This window comes from Lissotriton vulgaris, chromosome 12 (assembly GCF_964263255.1).
Source record: "Lissotriton vulgaris chromosome 12, aLisVul1.2, whole genome shotgun sequence".
Classification (NCBI taxonomy): domain Eukaryota; kingdom Metazoa; phylum Chordata; class Amphibia; order Caudata; family Salamandridae; genus Lissotriton; species Lissotriton vulgaris.
This window is the reverse complement of record NC_141700.1, coordinates 442,956,118-442,972,970: the sequence shown is the minus strand read 5'-3', so window position 1 is coordinate 442,972,970 and position 16,853 is coordinate 442,956,118. Positions and strand designations below refer to the sequence as shown.

The 16,853-nt window shown below is 39.7% G+C and overlaps 6 non-coding genes across 6 annotated transcripts; all 6 read left to right on the top strand.

The window, feature by feature from the left end:
- The first annotated feature begins 9,585 nt into the window (after positions 1-9,585).
- Positions 9,586-9,658, top strand: TRNAT-UGU (transfer RNA threonine (anticodon UGU)). The gene has a single exon. It is a non-coding gene; the product is annotated as a tRNA-Thr (tRNA).
- A 2,474-nt stretch (positions 9,659-12,132) lies between these two features.
- TRNAT-AGU (transfer RNA threonine (anticodon AGU)) lies at positions 12,133-12,206 on the top strand. The gene has a single exon. It is a non-coding gene; the product is annotated as a tRNA-Thr (tRNA).
- Positions 12,207-13,662: 1,456 nt separating this feature from the next.
- TRNAT-CGU (transfer RNA threonine (anticodon CGU)) lies at positions 13,663-13,735 on the top strand. The gene has a single exon. It is a non-coding gene; the product is annotated as a tRNA-Thr (tRNA).
- A 435-nt stretch (positions 13,736-14,170) lies between these two features.
- Positions 14,171-14,244, top strand: TRNAT-AGU (transfer RNA threonine (anticodon AGU)). The gene has a single exon. It is a non-coding gene; the product is annotated as a tRNA-Thr (tRNA).
- Positions 14,245-15,189: 945 nt separating this feature from the next.
- TRNAT-AGU (transfer RNA threonine (anticodon AGU)) lies at positions 15,190-15,263 on the top strand. The gene has a single exon. It is a non-coding gene; the product is annotated as a tRNA-Thr (tRNA).
- Positions 15,264-16,719: 1,456 nt separating this feature from the next.
- On the top strand, positions 16,720-16,792 carry TRNAT-CGU (transfer RNA threonine (anticodon CGU)). The gene has a single exon. It is a non-coding gene; the product is annotated as a tRNA-Thr (tRNA).
- The last annotated feature ends 61 nt before the right edge of the window (positions 16,793-16,853 follow it).

Below are 16,853 nucleotides of genomic sequence, written 5' to 3'. Positions count from 1 at the left end.
CAACGTGGGGCTGCATCAGTGGTACCGGTCCAAAGCCCGACGATCGTGTGGAACTTCGTGTGAAATCTCCGAGGGAAGGTGCACCCCGCTTCATCGATCCTGTTGTCGAAACAAGTGGCCCGACGACTTTTCCCGCGAAGATTCCCGACTCCTGACGGCTGCGACGGACTGCTGCCCTGACTGTAGACCTGTTTTGGCGCCTGGCGTAGACCTTGGTACAGCAAGACGATAGACGGGCCTTCCTGGTGACGCCATCGATCTTTGAGTTAAGTATTTGTGGGTCGCTCCCAGAGTCCTTTGTTGTGGGTGCTTAGTTGTTGCATGGTTCCATTGTATTTGTGGTTCTTAGTATTTTGTTCTTTGTTGTGATATTTGACGTCTGCAGTCGCCAAAAACCGAGGGTTTTTGCTCATTGCTGGGATATAGTGTAATCCCGTAACCCTTGACGTTTGTGAAACTCGGTTAGTGTGCACGATGCCTGGCTGTAGTACTTTGTTCAGTTGCTTTAAGGGTTGTGGTACGGATTCCCGACTGGAGGACTCGTGTCCGATACCTCCGGTTGGAACTCCAACTTATGAGTTGTATAGCCGCCATGGTTTGGGTCCAATCACGTTCAATGAGTGTTGGGTTTGTTATACTAAAAAAGACGGTGTCCTTAGTTGGCCACCTCATGGTAGTTTTGAGACCCCGATTTTAGATAATCTAGAAGCTAAATTGTTCCAAAGAAAAGCAAGGCCGGCCATGTTTGATTCCTTTCGGTTGTGGTGTAAAGAAGCCAAGCAGAGAGAAATCAAGCAGCTTAAGCGTAATAAAAGAGAAGGTATTGTTACAACGGTAAGAAACGCAGAGCAGTTCCAGCGAGATAAGGAGGAAAAGGAAAAGGAAGTTTTCGATAGATTGCAGCGTATGACTATAGATAAGTGTTACCCCGTTTTACCGACGGGTACGGATAAGAAGGAGGAAGTAGTAGAGGACCCCTTGTTGTCCTATCTCTTGAAGTCACCACCTCCGTACGCACAGGGTACTGTAGTTCCTGTGGTTCCCCCTGCTCCTGTTCCTCCACCTGCTCCTGCTCCTGTTCCACAACCTGTCCCCGTTCTTCAACCCGTTCCTGCTCCTCTACCTGCTTCCGTCCCTACTGCTCCTCCGCATGTACTTCTCCATACTCCTGTTCCCGCTGCTCCTACTGTTCTGGTTACTCCTGCTGTTTCTTCTGTTTCTGACACTTCTCCTATTATCCCGTTGAGTTACTCTTCTTCTCCATCTGTTCGACGTCGTACCCCTTCTGTTGCTGCTAACTTCTTTAATTCTCTTGGACCTATTCTTGAGTCCGCTGGTTCGGACGGTCCTCAAAGACGAAGTCAGCTTCCCGGTGGTAGGGAACGTGACTCGCTGTATAACATGGCGATGGGTTGGATGAAATACCCCCTTAGAAATCCTCCACGTGTGGTGCTTGATACGTTTTGTCAATTTAACGAACCGACACAGAGGTTCGTGTTTGAAGAAATGTGCAAGGTTCTACGTGACCAAATATCGGCTGATGCATCTGATGATGTAATGACTGCTCTCACTAATCTCCAGCTCCAGTTTGCGAGCGGAATAATGGTGGTTAGCAATGTTCAGCGTGCTGTCGAGCAGTTGTTGTCTTTTCGTCCTTCTATAATGCCTAGGGCATTGTTTTTAGAAGACATTGAGGGACCGCTTGCAGCGCCTGGTCAGTATCCTATGCGTGAAGTTCCACCAGTGTGGATGCCAGGTAACCCTGGTGCTGCACCGCCGATCCTGCCGCATTTCCAGAGAGTGTGGATACACCTCCCATGGAAACGATCGGAGGTTTTGCAGGTAAAGCAATCTTTGCCTGACCCTCGCAAAAATCCTGCAGGGTACTATAAAGAATTGTCGCAGCTAGTGGATGCTACGATAATGAATCTGGCTGACATTGATATGTTGTTCGGTAACGTAGTTCCGCAACCGGTTTGGGCGAAAATTCGTCAGGAAAATCATGTAGCAGAATTAGGAGGTGATTGGGCTGCTCTTACAGCGGCGGATACCCGACAAGTTGGTGGGGCCAAGCCTGAACAGCTAATTACGGCTTTGCCCCAGAGAATTATTACTCTTATGAAGACGCTTATGCCAGCTATGAAGGTAAATTGGAACAAACTGTCCGCTTGCAAACAAAAGAAGGATGAGAGTGTCTCTGATTTCTTTACAAGATTTGAGGAGGCATTCATTGATCATAGTGGTCAAGATATGGGGACCGAGGGAGGTCAGCGATTGTTTGTGGACAAGTTTGTCTCAAATTTGTTGCCGGACCTAAGCAACAAATTACGAAATTCAGAAAGTGCGTGGGCTGTTTCCACTTCTGCTCAAATATTGGCCACGGCCCAATATTATGAGAATAGAGAGAAAGAAGAAAATGATCGAGCAGATAAAAAGACAAAAGAACTCAAAACTAAAGTGTTGTTGCAGCAAGCGTATCCTCCACGTTCGAATCAGAATGATTCGCAACAATGGAATAGATCGCAGTCTCAGTCGAATAGGTCGCAATCGCGAAATGACTCCTCTTCGCAGAGATCTTCGTTAGGGTACAATCAGTGTGCCTATTGTAGGGGAGAGGGTCATTTGAAATTCGATTGTCCAGTTTTGCTTGATCGAAACAATGGTAATTCATCTAGAGAAGGTCGTGGTGGTCCTCAACAGGCATCACGTGGTAGAGGTCGTGGTGCTCAAAATTATCATTCTAACAATTCTTCTGACTCTAATAATTGTTTTGATCAGCGCGGATCGTCGCAAGGAAGATCTGCGCAGTACAATGTGGATGATTATTACGTCGATCAGGATGCTGATGACGGTAATTACTAGGACAGCCATAGACAAGGAGAGGGAGTAGTATCAGTTCCGGTTGATCAGAGAGGGCCTTACGTCGCAGTTGCCACCTCGGGCGTAGTTGAGCCTTTTCTGTTGGACACTGGTGCAGCGAAAAGTTCCATCATGCATTCGAAACTCCCTGGCGCACCTTTGTCTGGCTTAACAAATGTTTCCGTTGGATTCTCTGGCGCCCCTGTTAGCAATCCGGTTTCTCATCCGTTGCCCCTTACAATTGGGCCACGTGAGCTGAAAGCTCCTTTGATTTTGACTACTGGTTGTGGTGAAAATCTTTTGGGCCTGGATTTGCTAAAACGTCTGTATGCGACTCTGTATTGTTCTCCTGCGGGAGTGAAGCTTACGTTGGGTGAGAGAGTTGTCTCTCCTATGTACTTATCCATCGATAAGCTTCCACCGTAATTGAGTTCTCTTCCTGCATCTTTGTGGGCAATGGGCCCCAATGACGTGGGCCTGCTTGACATCTCCCCTTATGTTGTTCACTTGAAATCGAATGTGCGATTGCCACGTATTCCCCAGTATCGTATCTCCCTTGATGGTGAGCGAGCGCTGTTAGCGATCATTTACGATTTGATCGAGAAAGATGTTATCGAGGAGACTCGGGGAAACGTGTGCAATAGCCCTGTACTGCCCATCTTGAAGCGCACTGATCCATCAAAACCACCTGTTTATCGTTTTGTTATCGATTTACGGGAGGTGAATACAATTGTGATTCCTCAGTTCCCTGTGGTGCCTGACATCACGGCTCTACTGACTCTGACTCCAGCCTCTGCATCTTGGTTCTCGGTGATCGATCTGAAGAATGCTTTCTTTAGCATCCCGATTGCTGAGGAGAGTAGGGACCTTTTCAGTTTCTCTCTCGGTGGCCGCAGCTTTAGGTTCAAACGCGCTCCTCAGGGCCACTGTGAGAGCCCGTCGATATATAGCCAAGCTTTGAAGGGCCAACTAGATGCGTTTGTGTTGCCGGCCGGTGCGGCCTTGATCCAATATGTCGATGACTTATTGGTGGCTGCAGATACTCAGGACATTTGCAAAATTGCTATGGTGTCATTGTTGCAACATCTCTGTGACTTACATCATAAGGTGTCACCTTCTAAACTGCAATATTGTTGTCAAGAAGTAACCTATCTAGGTCACTTATTGTCAAAGGAGGGAAGAAGGTTGACCCCAGAGAGAATTGCAGCGATTGCTCGAATGACTGTGCCAACAACTCAGAGAGATGTACGTGCCTTTTTAGGTATCATGTCATACTGCAGGCAATGGATTCCAAATTTTTCATTGCTAGCAAAACCATTGGTGGCTCTTACGTGTAAGGATGTTCCAACTCCTTTACCATGGACGGAAGAATGTCAGAAAAGTTTTTCTGAATTGCGTGATGCGTTGTGTTCGGCTCCTGTGTTAGGTACCCCTGACTACAGTAAGCCGTTTACACTATACGTTCACGAGAGGGAAGGTTGTGCGTTGAGTGTTTTGACGCAACAATTCGGCGGTAAGTAACGTCCATGTGCATATTTTTCCTCGACCTTGGACCCGGTAGCTAGAGCATTGCCGAGTTGTCTGAGAGCACCAGCGGCAGCTGCGGTGTCCATCCGACAATCTGCAGGATTGGTCATGGATAATATCCTTACGGTGATGGTTCCGCATGCAGTTGACACTCTCTTGAATCGTACGAAAACTCAACACCTGACAAGTGCAAGATTGTCTGGTTATGAGTTGACGCTTTTGGCAAGTCACATTCAAATAAAACGTTGCAACGTCCTGAACCCGGCGACTTTGTTGCCAATCAGTATGGAATCAGACGAAGTAGCACCTCATGACTGCTACTTACGAACCGAGGAGGAAACAAAAGGTCGTGCAGACCTGAAAAATACTCCATTGGAAGATCCCGATGGGACCTTGTATGTGGATGGGTCGTGTTTTAAGTTGCCGAATGGCGATGTAACGACTGTGTATGCTGTGGTGACATTGAGTACTGTTGTGGAAAGTGCGAGATTGAATCAGAATTCTGCTCAGGCGGCAGAGCTGATTGCTTTGACTAGAGCATGTGTGTTGTCGAAAGGGAAACGGGTGAATGTGTTTACGGACAGCCAACAGCCAATACGCATTTGGCGTGGCCCATAGCTTTGGACGTTTGTGGAGAGAGAGAGGGTTCATGACATCGCATGGTACGAAGATTCAGCACGGACAGCTCGTGAATGATCTTTTGGACGCGCTTACATTGCCCAAGCAGGTGGCGATTATTAAATGTAGTGCGCACCGTAAGGTGACGGATGATGTTGGTCGTGGTAATGCGTTTGCGGATGAGATTGCTAAGGAGACTGCCCGGAATCTTAGTACTAGAATGTATGTGACGAGTTCGGTTAGGTGGCCTACAGAGACTGGTATGTGTGAGGACACTATCGAGAGTGTGAAAGCGATTCAGAACGAGGCCACTGAATCTGAAAAGAAGAAGTGGAAAGAGAGTACGGGAAAGTTGGATGCGAATGGCTGTTGGATTGATTTGTCGGAGAATAAGAGATGGATGTTGCCGGATGCATATGTGCTAGCTGTTGTGACGATGGCACACGGCTTGGCACATATTAGTGTGAAAGGTATCTGAAAGTTGTTGTCCCCTGTATGGAAGAATGATGGTATGTCTAAGTGTGCTGAGAGATTGGTTAAGAATTGTATGATATGTATGATGTACAATCCTGGTAAGGGAACCCCTAAACCTCCTGGCCATTTTGCTCCCCCTTCATGTCCCTTTGAGGTGATTCAGCTAGACTTCATCCATATGGAGCGATGCAATAACCTGAAGTACGTTTAAGTTGTGGTTTGTGCATTCTCCCGATGGATTGAAGCCTACCCTCTCAAAGATAACACTGCTTTGTCCACTGCAAAAATCCTACTGAAGGAATACTTTCCTCGGTATGGAATGCCAAGGATTGTATGGTCTGATAAGGGCCTTGGAAATACACAGAAATTCCACAGCGCCAATCATCCCCAGTCAGCAGGTTTGGTTGAAGGTTATAATGGCACCCTTAAATTAAAGTTAGCGAAGATTCAGGCTACGACTGGTCTCTCGTGGCCTGACGCTTTACCCTTAGCTCTATTGTCAACAAGGGCGACTGTACACTCCCGAGTAGGGCTTAGCCCCTACGAGATTGTGTTCGGCCGCCCTGCCAATGTTTGGGGGGTCCCTAGACCGAGTGTGTTCTCTGATCTTGAATATCCAATGTTGATCCATTATCTTCATGATCTGACTGCTAAACTGAGGTTAATTCACCAACAGGTCTTTGAAGCACTGCCGACGCAGACGGAGGGTCCAGGCCACCAGCTCCAGCCCGGAGACTGGGTGGTGACGCGAAACTTCGCCAGAAAACGCAACCTTGAGCCTCGTTTTACTGGACCCTACCAAGTGCTCCTTGCCACGAGGACTGCTGTTCGTTAGGAAGGACGCAAAAATTGGGTGCATGCCACCCATACTAAAAAGGTACCTATACCTTTACCAGCAGACTCGTGGGTGAGGAAGGGCATTGCCTCGTCCGAAACAGAAGCTGTGCAGACTTTCGTTCCTTTTAGCGACGCTCAGCCTGTCGGAGAGACCTCAGTGCAGCAGAACGACATTGTTGAACATTTGTCATCACAAAACTCAGGATCTGAACAATTGACTGATCAACAGAACTCTGTTTCATCATCGGACCAACTGTTTGACGAACAGACACGTCCTGGGAAAAGCCGATATTTTCTGCGATCCAATATCAAAGACTAATAAAAGCTCTGCTTTCTCCTTTGACATCCACGTTACCCCATTGCTACCATTCAGTCTGAACACACTCGTATAAATTGTAATTTTGTAAATTTGAGCCTTTTTCCATATATACGGTTTGCTTTCACAGCTAGGAGATTTTGTACATATTGTAAATTAAAAATACCTTGCATCCGGGTGGGCCGTAGGGCCGCACGGGTACTTCCTTCCGGTTAGTAGGTCTTGACACTAGGTCAAAGACCGTCGGTTCCTGGGAACTCCTGGGGATTGACTACTGCTACACAGAACGAAGTGCGTCAAAAACGCTGCAGACGGTTTTAGAGGATGGCTTTCTCAAAGCTGTTGGATTTGGAAAAAGCTCAGGCCCAAAGATTCAAGCTGCAGCAAATTGCTTGTACAAAATGCTTCATGTTTCAGGTGTTCCTTCTATTCTTAACTGTTTCCTCATTATTGGTGGGTGGGGTGTATTACATGATACAGTCGTTCTTGCCTACTGCCTCACCTACCCCTTCTTCTGAACCTAAACCTATCTCCACTGTTTCTCCTCATTCCTTCCACATCTTACCACAACACGAGCAGGCTAGACGTGCGGAGTTCATGAACAATTCCTTCGTTCAGCTCCTTCATCAGCATCAGTTGGTTGTAAACACTACCAATTGTTGGGTGTGTGGGTTAATGCCACATACCACCGATAAAGGAATTCCGTACTTGGTCCTACCTTACAGTTCCCAGGGTTCAGCTCGAGCATTCCAAACAATGTTTCGAAGCGCACTAGATTCTTACCCCAATCGAGAGCCACGTTCTCCCCACTTTGGTCCCGGTCCGTACCATAAGCCTTTGGCAATAGCGATTGCTGACTTAGATAGGGATATCTATGAGCCGTCGCTTATCCCAGATGAAGAGGTGCGAGCCTATAGGGATCTGAGTGAGGTTGAGTATAATGCGCTCGTAGGTGAAAGACAGCTTAAAAGCTCGTCTCCAATATGGATCGTACCCCACCTTGGTAATTTCTGTCTAAAAGGTCGTGGCCGAAGCCCGAGAGCTCACCTTGGAGAGAGTGCTTGCTCCGAGACGTATGTTTTACCAATGCTCTCTTCCCCTGTTCTCCTGACTGCCAAGGGTACATACTTTGTCTGTTATGACCGTGCATATACATGGTTGCCCCTTGACTTTGCGGGCACCTGTTATATTGCAAACTTGTTGCCTCCAACTTTTACGGTTGCCGCAGATTATCATAAGACCAGAGTTGTGAGGGGCGTGATTAGCGAAGAGGACACTGCCGGTCAAGAGGCAGGAGACTTTTTCAAGGGTTTCTTTCCGTTTTGGGGACCTATGGTCAATAGTAGGAACCTGAGACAGTTGACTCGAGTGGTGGAATCGACTGCTAATATCACTGCCAGTGCCCTTGGTAACATTACAGCAGAGCTCCAGGCGGATAGGCTTATGACGTTATAAAACCGTATGGTTTTAGACGTTGTCTTAGCAGATCGAGGTGGAGTATGTAAGGTGATCCATTCGAGCTGTTGTATTTTCATTCCAGACAACGCTCCGACTGTCTATCAAGCCATCTCGAAGTTGCATAAGATCTCTGAGTCCATGCACGTGGACGTAGGGGATTGGACGCTACTAGGATGGTTTTGGGGCCTAATGTCGACTTGGGGTTGGACGATTCTGATGATTATCGGGGTTGTTGTAGCATTCCTGTTCACGTGCTGTCTTTGTGTGCAGTGTGGTCCTGCCTTATGTGGCCTCTGTGCCACAACGTGTATAAGACGGCCGCCTGTTACGAAGGAAGCATTGATGGATAGAATTATGTTGCAGCAGCATCTGGATGGTCTGATGAATATCGAGATCGATTATGATTCCGACTAGTGCTTGCCTACATGAGGGCAAAAGGAGCGTCTGAGGTTCCGTGATGATCGTAAGTGGTGTTTTCGACTCGCACGAATATGGCCGAGTCTGGTATCTATGAACCGCAAATGACGAGTTTAGTGGGTGTACGCGTTTTCGCTGTGCTAGCCTAAACCGTTCGTTTGTTTTGTGGGTTTCTTCATCTGAACCCACGGGTTCCATCTTAGATACGGCATCCATTTTGTTTCTTGCCCTCAAGTAGCCAGCGAACGGACGCTGTCCGCTTCGCGACCCTGGGATTCCCAAACTCCTGCGGAAGACACATTTCCTTTGAAAGTGTCTTTATGATGAGGGGGATGACACTGCAAGGCAGCTGGCCCCGCTCGAGGCTCATCTTGCCGTGCCGGACTATTGTCTCAGTTGTGCATCTCATTAGGCACGTCCTTTTGATTCCTGCAACTCGTGTTTCCTGGTACCTCCCCTTTTACACCCTCTTCGTTCCTGTCTTCCTCTGCACCTGTTTTTCGCCTTATCCTCGATCTGTTTACTGCTGATTGGAATGTACTAATGGTGAGAAGATGTGCTTTTACAGTTGGGAACTACCAAATGTTACTGTACTTATGTTCCGGGCCCTGAATACATGAAAGCGACCCCTTATGGTCTTTACGATGGGAACCAAGTTGTAATCCTTTGTGTACCATGTTAACCTATGAGAGAAAATGTATAAAAGGAGCGATCCACGGATACAAGTTGAAGCAGTCTCCTGGAACCTGCACGTGTTGTACTTCCTGTGACTTCTGTGTTCCCTGCAGTAAATAAACCTCAAATCTTTGACACCGAAGGAAGTGTCCCGTGTCTCTGTCATTTGTACGCCGGAACAGGTTACCCACAAAGGTTTCAGGTGTTATCCCTGGCACCGCTGGGTCTTAAATTAACCCAGTCCTTCAATAGGAGTACCTGTTTATTAAAACATATTAATACTTGCGTAGTGATTGAGTATCTTCGTGTTTAAGATTACAATACATATAAAGAAGAATTTATAGCAGGAAACACATTTTCATCATCAACAATAAATTATTTATGCATTTCTTACTATTAACGTTGGTGCTGTGGCTTAGTGGTTAAAGTGCCTGTCTTGTTAACAGGAAATCCTGAGTTCAAATCTCAGCAGCATTTAACTGTTTTCTCCATGCTTTCCGAATAATTTTCATCAAACAAATGTTGAATACAATTTAAGAATAAACATCTGGTTCTATGAACTTTAGAATAAGTTATCTTAAAAATAAATAAAATGCTTGGTATTGTGAAGATTTTTGTAGGAAGGCATTGACTGAAATAGGGAAAAGAAAATGACAAAGAACAAGATAGAGGTGAGTGATCACTCTATTGTTGAATTCAACTAATCCATTCTTCAGCAAGGTATATTTTAAAATGATATGAATAGGGTAAACTTCAAATTAGAGAGGTGTTTTTGAATAGGTGAAGAGTCTTCATTCATCTTAAATGTTTGAGTAGAGAAGTGTGTGAACTTAGAAAAGAATATGAAAGTGAAAAAGCAATATCCTCTTGAACACCATAAAGAAAAGTGTTTCAAACTTAAGAATCAAGTGGGTGCTGTGGCTTAGATGGTAAAAGCGCCTGTCTAGTAAACAGGAGATCCTGACTTCAACTCTCAGCAGTGCCTTGCTTTTCTCATTGTTATATAACAAATCATTTTCATTAGGTCTTATTCCGATACAATTAAAATATAAAAGTCTGATTCATCTTACTGTTGAACAGATCATCTTTAACCTTATAAAAACCCAAGTATTTTCAAGATTATAGAATGAATACTGTTATTGCAAAATGAAAAAAAATACTTATCTATGAGAAAGACGTAGATGAAATGTCTACCTAGATCGGAGCAATATTATTACCTTCATGAAAAAAAAGTTGTAAAGAATTCAAGAAATGAAATTGGGTTTTATAAGAGTACCTGTTTATTAAAACATATTAATCCTTGCGTAGTGATTGAGTATCTTTTCGTGTTTAAGATTACAATACATATAAAGAAGAATTTATAGCAGAAAACACATTTTCATCATCAACAATAAATTTTTTATGCATTTTTTACTATTACCGTTGGTGCTGTGGCTTAGTGGTTGAAGCTCCTTTCTCGTAAACAGGAAATCCTGAGTTCAAATCTCAGCAGCATTTAACTGTTTTCTCCATGCTTTCCGAATATTTTTCATCAAACAAGTGTTGAATACAATTTAAGTATAAACATCTGGTTCTATGAACTTTAGAATAAGTTATCTTAAAAATTAAATTAAATACTTGGTATTGTGAAGATTTTTGTAGGAATCCATTGATTGAAATAGGGAAAAGAAAATGACAAAGAACAAGATAGAGGTTAATGATCACTCTATTGTTGAATTCAACTAATCCATTCTTCAGCAAGGTATATTTTAAAATAATATGAATAGGGTAAACTTCAAATTAGAGAGGTGTTTTTGAATAAGTGAAGAGTCTTCATTCATCTTAAGTTTATGAGTAGAGAAGTGTGTGAACTTAGAAAAGAATATGAAAGTGAAAAAGCAATATTCTCTTGAACACCATAAAGAAAAGTATTTCAAACTTAAGCATCAAGTGGGTGCTGTGGCTTAGCTGGTTAAATCGCCTGTCTAGTAAACAGGAGATCCTGAGTTCAACTCTCTGCAGTGCCTTGCTTTTCTCATTGTTATATAACAAATCATTTTCATTAGGTCTTATTCCGATACAATTAGAAATATAAAAGTCTGATTCATCTTACTGTTGAACAGATCATCTTTATCCTTATAAAACCCAAGTATTTTCAAGATTATAGAATGAATACTGTTATTGCAAAATGAAAAAAATATATATCTATGAGAAAGACGTAGATGAAATGTCTACCTATATTGGAGCAATATTATTACCTTCATGAAAAAAAATTGTAAAAAATTCAAGAAATGAAATTGGGTTTTATAAGAGTACCTGTTTATTAAAACATATTAATCCTTGCGTAGTGATTGAGTATCTTTTCGTGTTTAAGATTACAATACATATAAAGAAGAATTTATAGCAGAAAACACATTTTCATCATCAACAATAAATTCTTTATGCATTTTTTATTATTACTGTTGGTGCTGTGGCTTAGTGGTTAAAGCTCCTGACTCGTAAACAGGAAATCCTGAGTTCAATTCTCAGCAGCATTTAACTGTTTTCTCCATGCTTTCCGAATAATTTTCATCAAACAAGTGTTGAATACAATTTAAGTATAAACATCTGGTTCTATGAACTTTAGAATAAGTTATCTTAAAAACTAAATAAAATGCTTGGTATTGTGAAGATTTTTGTAGGAATGCATTGACTGAAATAGGGAAAAGAAAATGACAAAGAACAAGATAGAGGTGAATGATCACTCTATTGTGGAATTCAACTAATCCATTCTTCAGCAAGGTATATTTTAAAATGATATGAATAGGGTAAACTTCAAATTAGAGAGGTGTTTTTGAATAAGTGAAGAGTCTTCATTCATCTTAAGTGTTTGAGTAGAGAAGTGTGTGAACTTAGAAAAGAATATGAAAGTGAAAAAGCAATATTCTCTTGAACACCATAAAGAAAAGTGTTTCAAATTTTAGAATCAAGTGGGTCCTGTGGCTTAGCTGGTTAAAGCGCCTGTCTAGTAAACAGGAGATCCTGAGTTCAAATCTCAGCAGCGCCTTGCTTTTCTCATTGTTATATAACAAATCATTTTCATTAGGTCTTATTCCGATACAATTAAAATATAAAAGTCTGATTCATCTTACTGTTGAACAGATCATCTTTAACCTTATAAAAACCCAAGTATTTTCAAGATTATAGAATGAATACTGTTATTGCCAAATTAAAAAAATACATATCTATGAGAAAGATGTAGATGAAATGTCTAACGAGATTGGAGCAATATTATTACCTTCATGAAAAAAAGTTGTAAAGAATTCAAGAAATGAAATTGGGTTTTATAAGAGTACCTGTTTATTAAAACATATTAATCCTTGCGTAGTGATTGAGTATCTTTTCGTGTTTAAGATTAAAATACATATAAAGAAGAATTTATAGCAGAAAACACATTTTCATCATCAACAATAAATTATTTATGCATTTTTTACTATTACCGTTGGTGCTGTGGCTTAGTGGTTGAAGCTCCTTTCTCGTAAACAGGAAATCCTGAGTTCAAATCTCAGCAGCATTTAACTGTTTTCTCCATGCTTTCCGAATATTTTTCATCAAACAAGTGTTGAATACAATTTAAGTATAAACATCTGGTTCTATGAACTTTAGAATAAGTTATCTTAAAAATTAAATTAAATACTTGGTATTGTGAAGATTTTTGTAGCAATGCATTGATTGAAATAGGGAAAAGAAAATGACAAAGAACAAGATAGAGGTTAATGATCACTCTATTGTTGAATTCAACTAATCCATTCTTCAGCAATGTATATTTTAAAATAATATGAATAGGGTAAACTTCAAATTAGAGAGGTGTTTTTGAATAAGTGAAGAGTCTTCATTCATCTTAAGTTTATGAGTAGAGAAGTGTGTGAACTTAGAAAAGAATATGAAAGTGAAAAAGCAATATTCTCTTGAACACCATAAAGAAAAGTATTTCAAACTTAAGCATCAAGTGGGTGCTGTGGCTTAGCTGGTTAAATCGCCTGTCTAGTAAACAGGAGATCCTGAGTTCAACTCTCTGCAGTGCCTTGCTTTTCTCATTGTTATATAACAAATCATTTTCATTAGGTCTTATTCCGATACAATTAGAAATATAAAAGTCTGATTCATCTTACTGTTGAACAGATCATCTTTATCCTTATAAAACCCAAGTATTTTCAAGATTATAGAATGAATACTGTTATTGCAAAATGAAAAAAATACATATCTATGAGAAAGACGTAGATGAAATGTCTACCTATATTGGAGCAATATTATTACCTTCATGAAAAAAAATTGTAAAAAATTCAAGAAATGAAATTGGGTTTTATAAGAGTATCTGTTTATTAAAACATATTAATCCTTGCGTAGTGATTGAGTATCTTTTCGTGTTTAAGATTACAATACATATAAAGAAGAATTTATAGCAGAAAACACATTTTCATCATCAACAATAAATTCTTTATGCATTTTTTACTATTACTGTTGGTGCTGTGGCTTAGTGGTTAAAGCTCCTGTCTCGTAAACAGGAAATCCTGAGTTCAATTCTCAGCAGCATTTAACTGTTTTCTCCATGCTTTCCGAATAATTTTCATCAAACAAGTGTTGAATACAATTTAAGTATAAACATCTGGTTCTATGAACTTTAGAATAAGTTATCTTAAAAACTAAATAAAATGCTTGGTATTGTGAAAATTTTTGTAGGAATGCATTGACTGAAATAGGGAAAAGAAAATGACAAAGAACAAGATAGAGGTGAATGATCACTCTATTGTGGAATTCAACTAATCCATTCTTCAGCAAGGTATATTTTAAAATGATATGAATAGGGTAAACTTCAAATTAGAGAGGTGTTTTTGAATAAGTGAAGAGTCTTCATTCATCTTAAGTGTTTGAGTAGAGAAGTGTGTGAACTTAGAAAAGAATATGAAAGTGAAAAAGCAATATTCTCTTGAACACCATAAAGAAAAGTGTTTCAAATTTTAGAATCAAGTGGGTCCTGTGGCTTAGCTGGTTAAAGCGCCTGTCTAGTAAACAGGAGATCCTGAGTTCAAATCTCAGCAGCGCCTTGCTTTTCTCATTGTTATATAACAAATCATTTTCATTAGGTCTTATTCCGATACAATTAAAATATAAAAGTCTGATTCATCTTACTGTTGAACAGATCATCTTTAACCTTATAAAAACCCAAGTATTTTCAAGATTATAGAATGAATACTGTTATTGCCAAATTAAAAAAATACATATCTATGAGAAAGATGTAGATGAAATGTCTACCTAGATTGGAGCAATATTATTACCTTCATGAAAAAAAGTTGTAAAGAATTCAAGAAATGAAATTGGGTTTTATAAGAGTACCTGTTTATTAAAACATAATAATACTTGCGTAGTGATTGAGTATCTTTTCGTGTTTAAGATTACAATACATATAAAGAAGAATTTATAGCAGAAAACACATTTTCATCATCAACAATAAATTCTTTATGCATTTTTTACTATTACTGTTGGTGCTGTGGCTTAGTGGTTAAAGCTCCTGACTCGTAAACAGGAAATCCTGAGTTCAATTCTCAGCAGCATTTAACTGTTTTCTCCATGCTTTCCGAATAATTTTCATCAAACAAGTGTTGAATACAATTTAAGTATAAACATCTGGTTCTATGAACTTTAGAATAAGTTATCTTAAAAACTAAATAAAATGCTTGGTATTGTGAAGATTTTTGTAGGAATGCATTGACTGAAATAGGGAAAAGAAAATGACAAAGAACAAGATAGAGGTGAATGATCACTCTATTGTGGAATTCAACTAATCCATTCTTCAGCAAGGTATATTTTAAAATGATATGAATAGGGTAAACTTCAAATTAGAGAGGTGTTTTTGAATAAGTGAAGAGTCTTCATTCATCTTAAGTGTTTGAGTAGAGAAGTGTGTGAACTTAGAAAAGAATATGAAAGTGAAAAAGCAATATTCTCTTGAACACCATAAAGAAAAGTGTTTCAAATTTTAGAATCAAGTGGGTCCTGTGGCTTAGCTGGTTAAAGCGCCTGTCTAGTAAACAGGAGATCCTGAGTTCAAATCTCAGCAGCGCCTTGCTTTTCTCATTGTTATATAACAAATCATTTTCATTAGGTCTTATTCCGATACAATTAAAATATAAAAGTCTGATTCATCTTACTGTTGAACAGATCATCTTTAACCTTATAAAAACCCAAGTATTTTCAAGATTATAGAATGAATACTGTTATTGCCAAATTAAAAAAATACATATCTATGAGAAAGATGTAGATGAAATGTCTAACGAGATTGGAGCAATATTATTACCTTCATGAAAAAAAGTTGTAAAGAATTCAAGAAATGAAATTGGGTTTTATAAGAGTACCTGTTTATTAAAACATATTAATCCTTGCGTAGTGATTGAGTATCTTTTCGTGTTTAAGATTAAAATACATATAAAGAAGAATTTATAGCAGAAAACACATTTTCATCATCAACAATAAATTATTTATGCATTTTTTACTATTACCGTTGGTGCTGTGGCTTAGTGGTTGAAGCTCCTTTCTCGTAAACAGGAAATCCTGAGTTCAAATCTCAGCAGCATTTAACTGTTTTCTCCATGCTTTCCGAATATTTTTCATCAAACAAGTGTTGAATACAATTTAAGTATAAACATCTGGTTCTATGAACTTTAGAATAAGTTATCTTAAAAATTAAATTAAATACTTGGTATTGTGAAGATTTTTGTAGGAATGCATTGATTGAAATAGGGAAAAGAAAATGACAAAGAACAAGATAGAGGTTAATGATCACTCTATTGTTGAATTCAACTAATCCATTCTTCAGCAATGTATATTTTAAAATAATATGAATAGGGTAAACTTCAAATTAGAGAGGTGTTTTTGAATAAGTGAAGAGTCTTCATTCATCTTAAGTTTATGAGTAGAGAAGTGTGTGAACTTAGAAAAGAATATGAAAGTGAAAAAGCAATATTCTCTTGAACACCATAAAGAAAAGTATTTCAAACTTAAGCATCAAGTGGGTGCTGTGGCTTAGCTGGTTAAATCGCCTGTCTAGTAAACAGGAGATCCTGAGTTCAACTCTCTGCAGTGCCTTGCTTTTCTCATTGTTATATAACAAATCATTTTCATTAGGTCTTATTCCGATACAATTAGAAATATAAAAGTCTGATTCATCTTACTGTTGAACAGATCATCTTTATCCTTATAAAACCCAAGTATTTTCAAGATTATAGAATGAATACTGTTATTGCAAAATGAAAAAAATACATATCTATGAGAAAGACGTAGATGAAATGTCTACCTATATTGGAGCAATATTATTACCTTCATGAAAAAAAATTGTAAAAAATTCAAGAAATGAAATTGGGTTTTATAAGAGTACCTGTTTATTAAAACATATTAATCCTTGCGTAGTGATTGAGTATCTTTTCGTGTTTAAGATTACAATACATATAAAGAAGAATTTATAGCAGAAAACACATTTTCATCATCAACAATAAATTCTTTATGCATTTTTTACTATTACTGTTGGTGCTGTGGCTTAGTGGTTAAAGCTCCTGTCTCGTAAACAGGAAATCCTGAGTTCAATTCTCAGCAGCATTTAACTGTTTTCTCCATGCTTTCCGAATAATTTTCATCAAACAAGTGTTGAATACAATTTAAG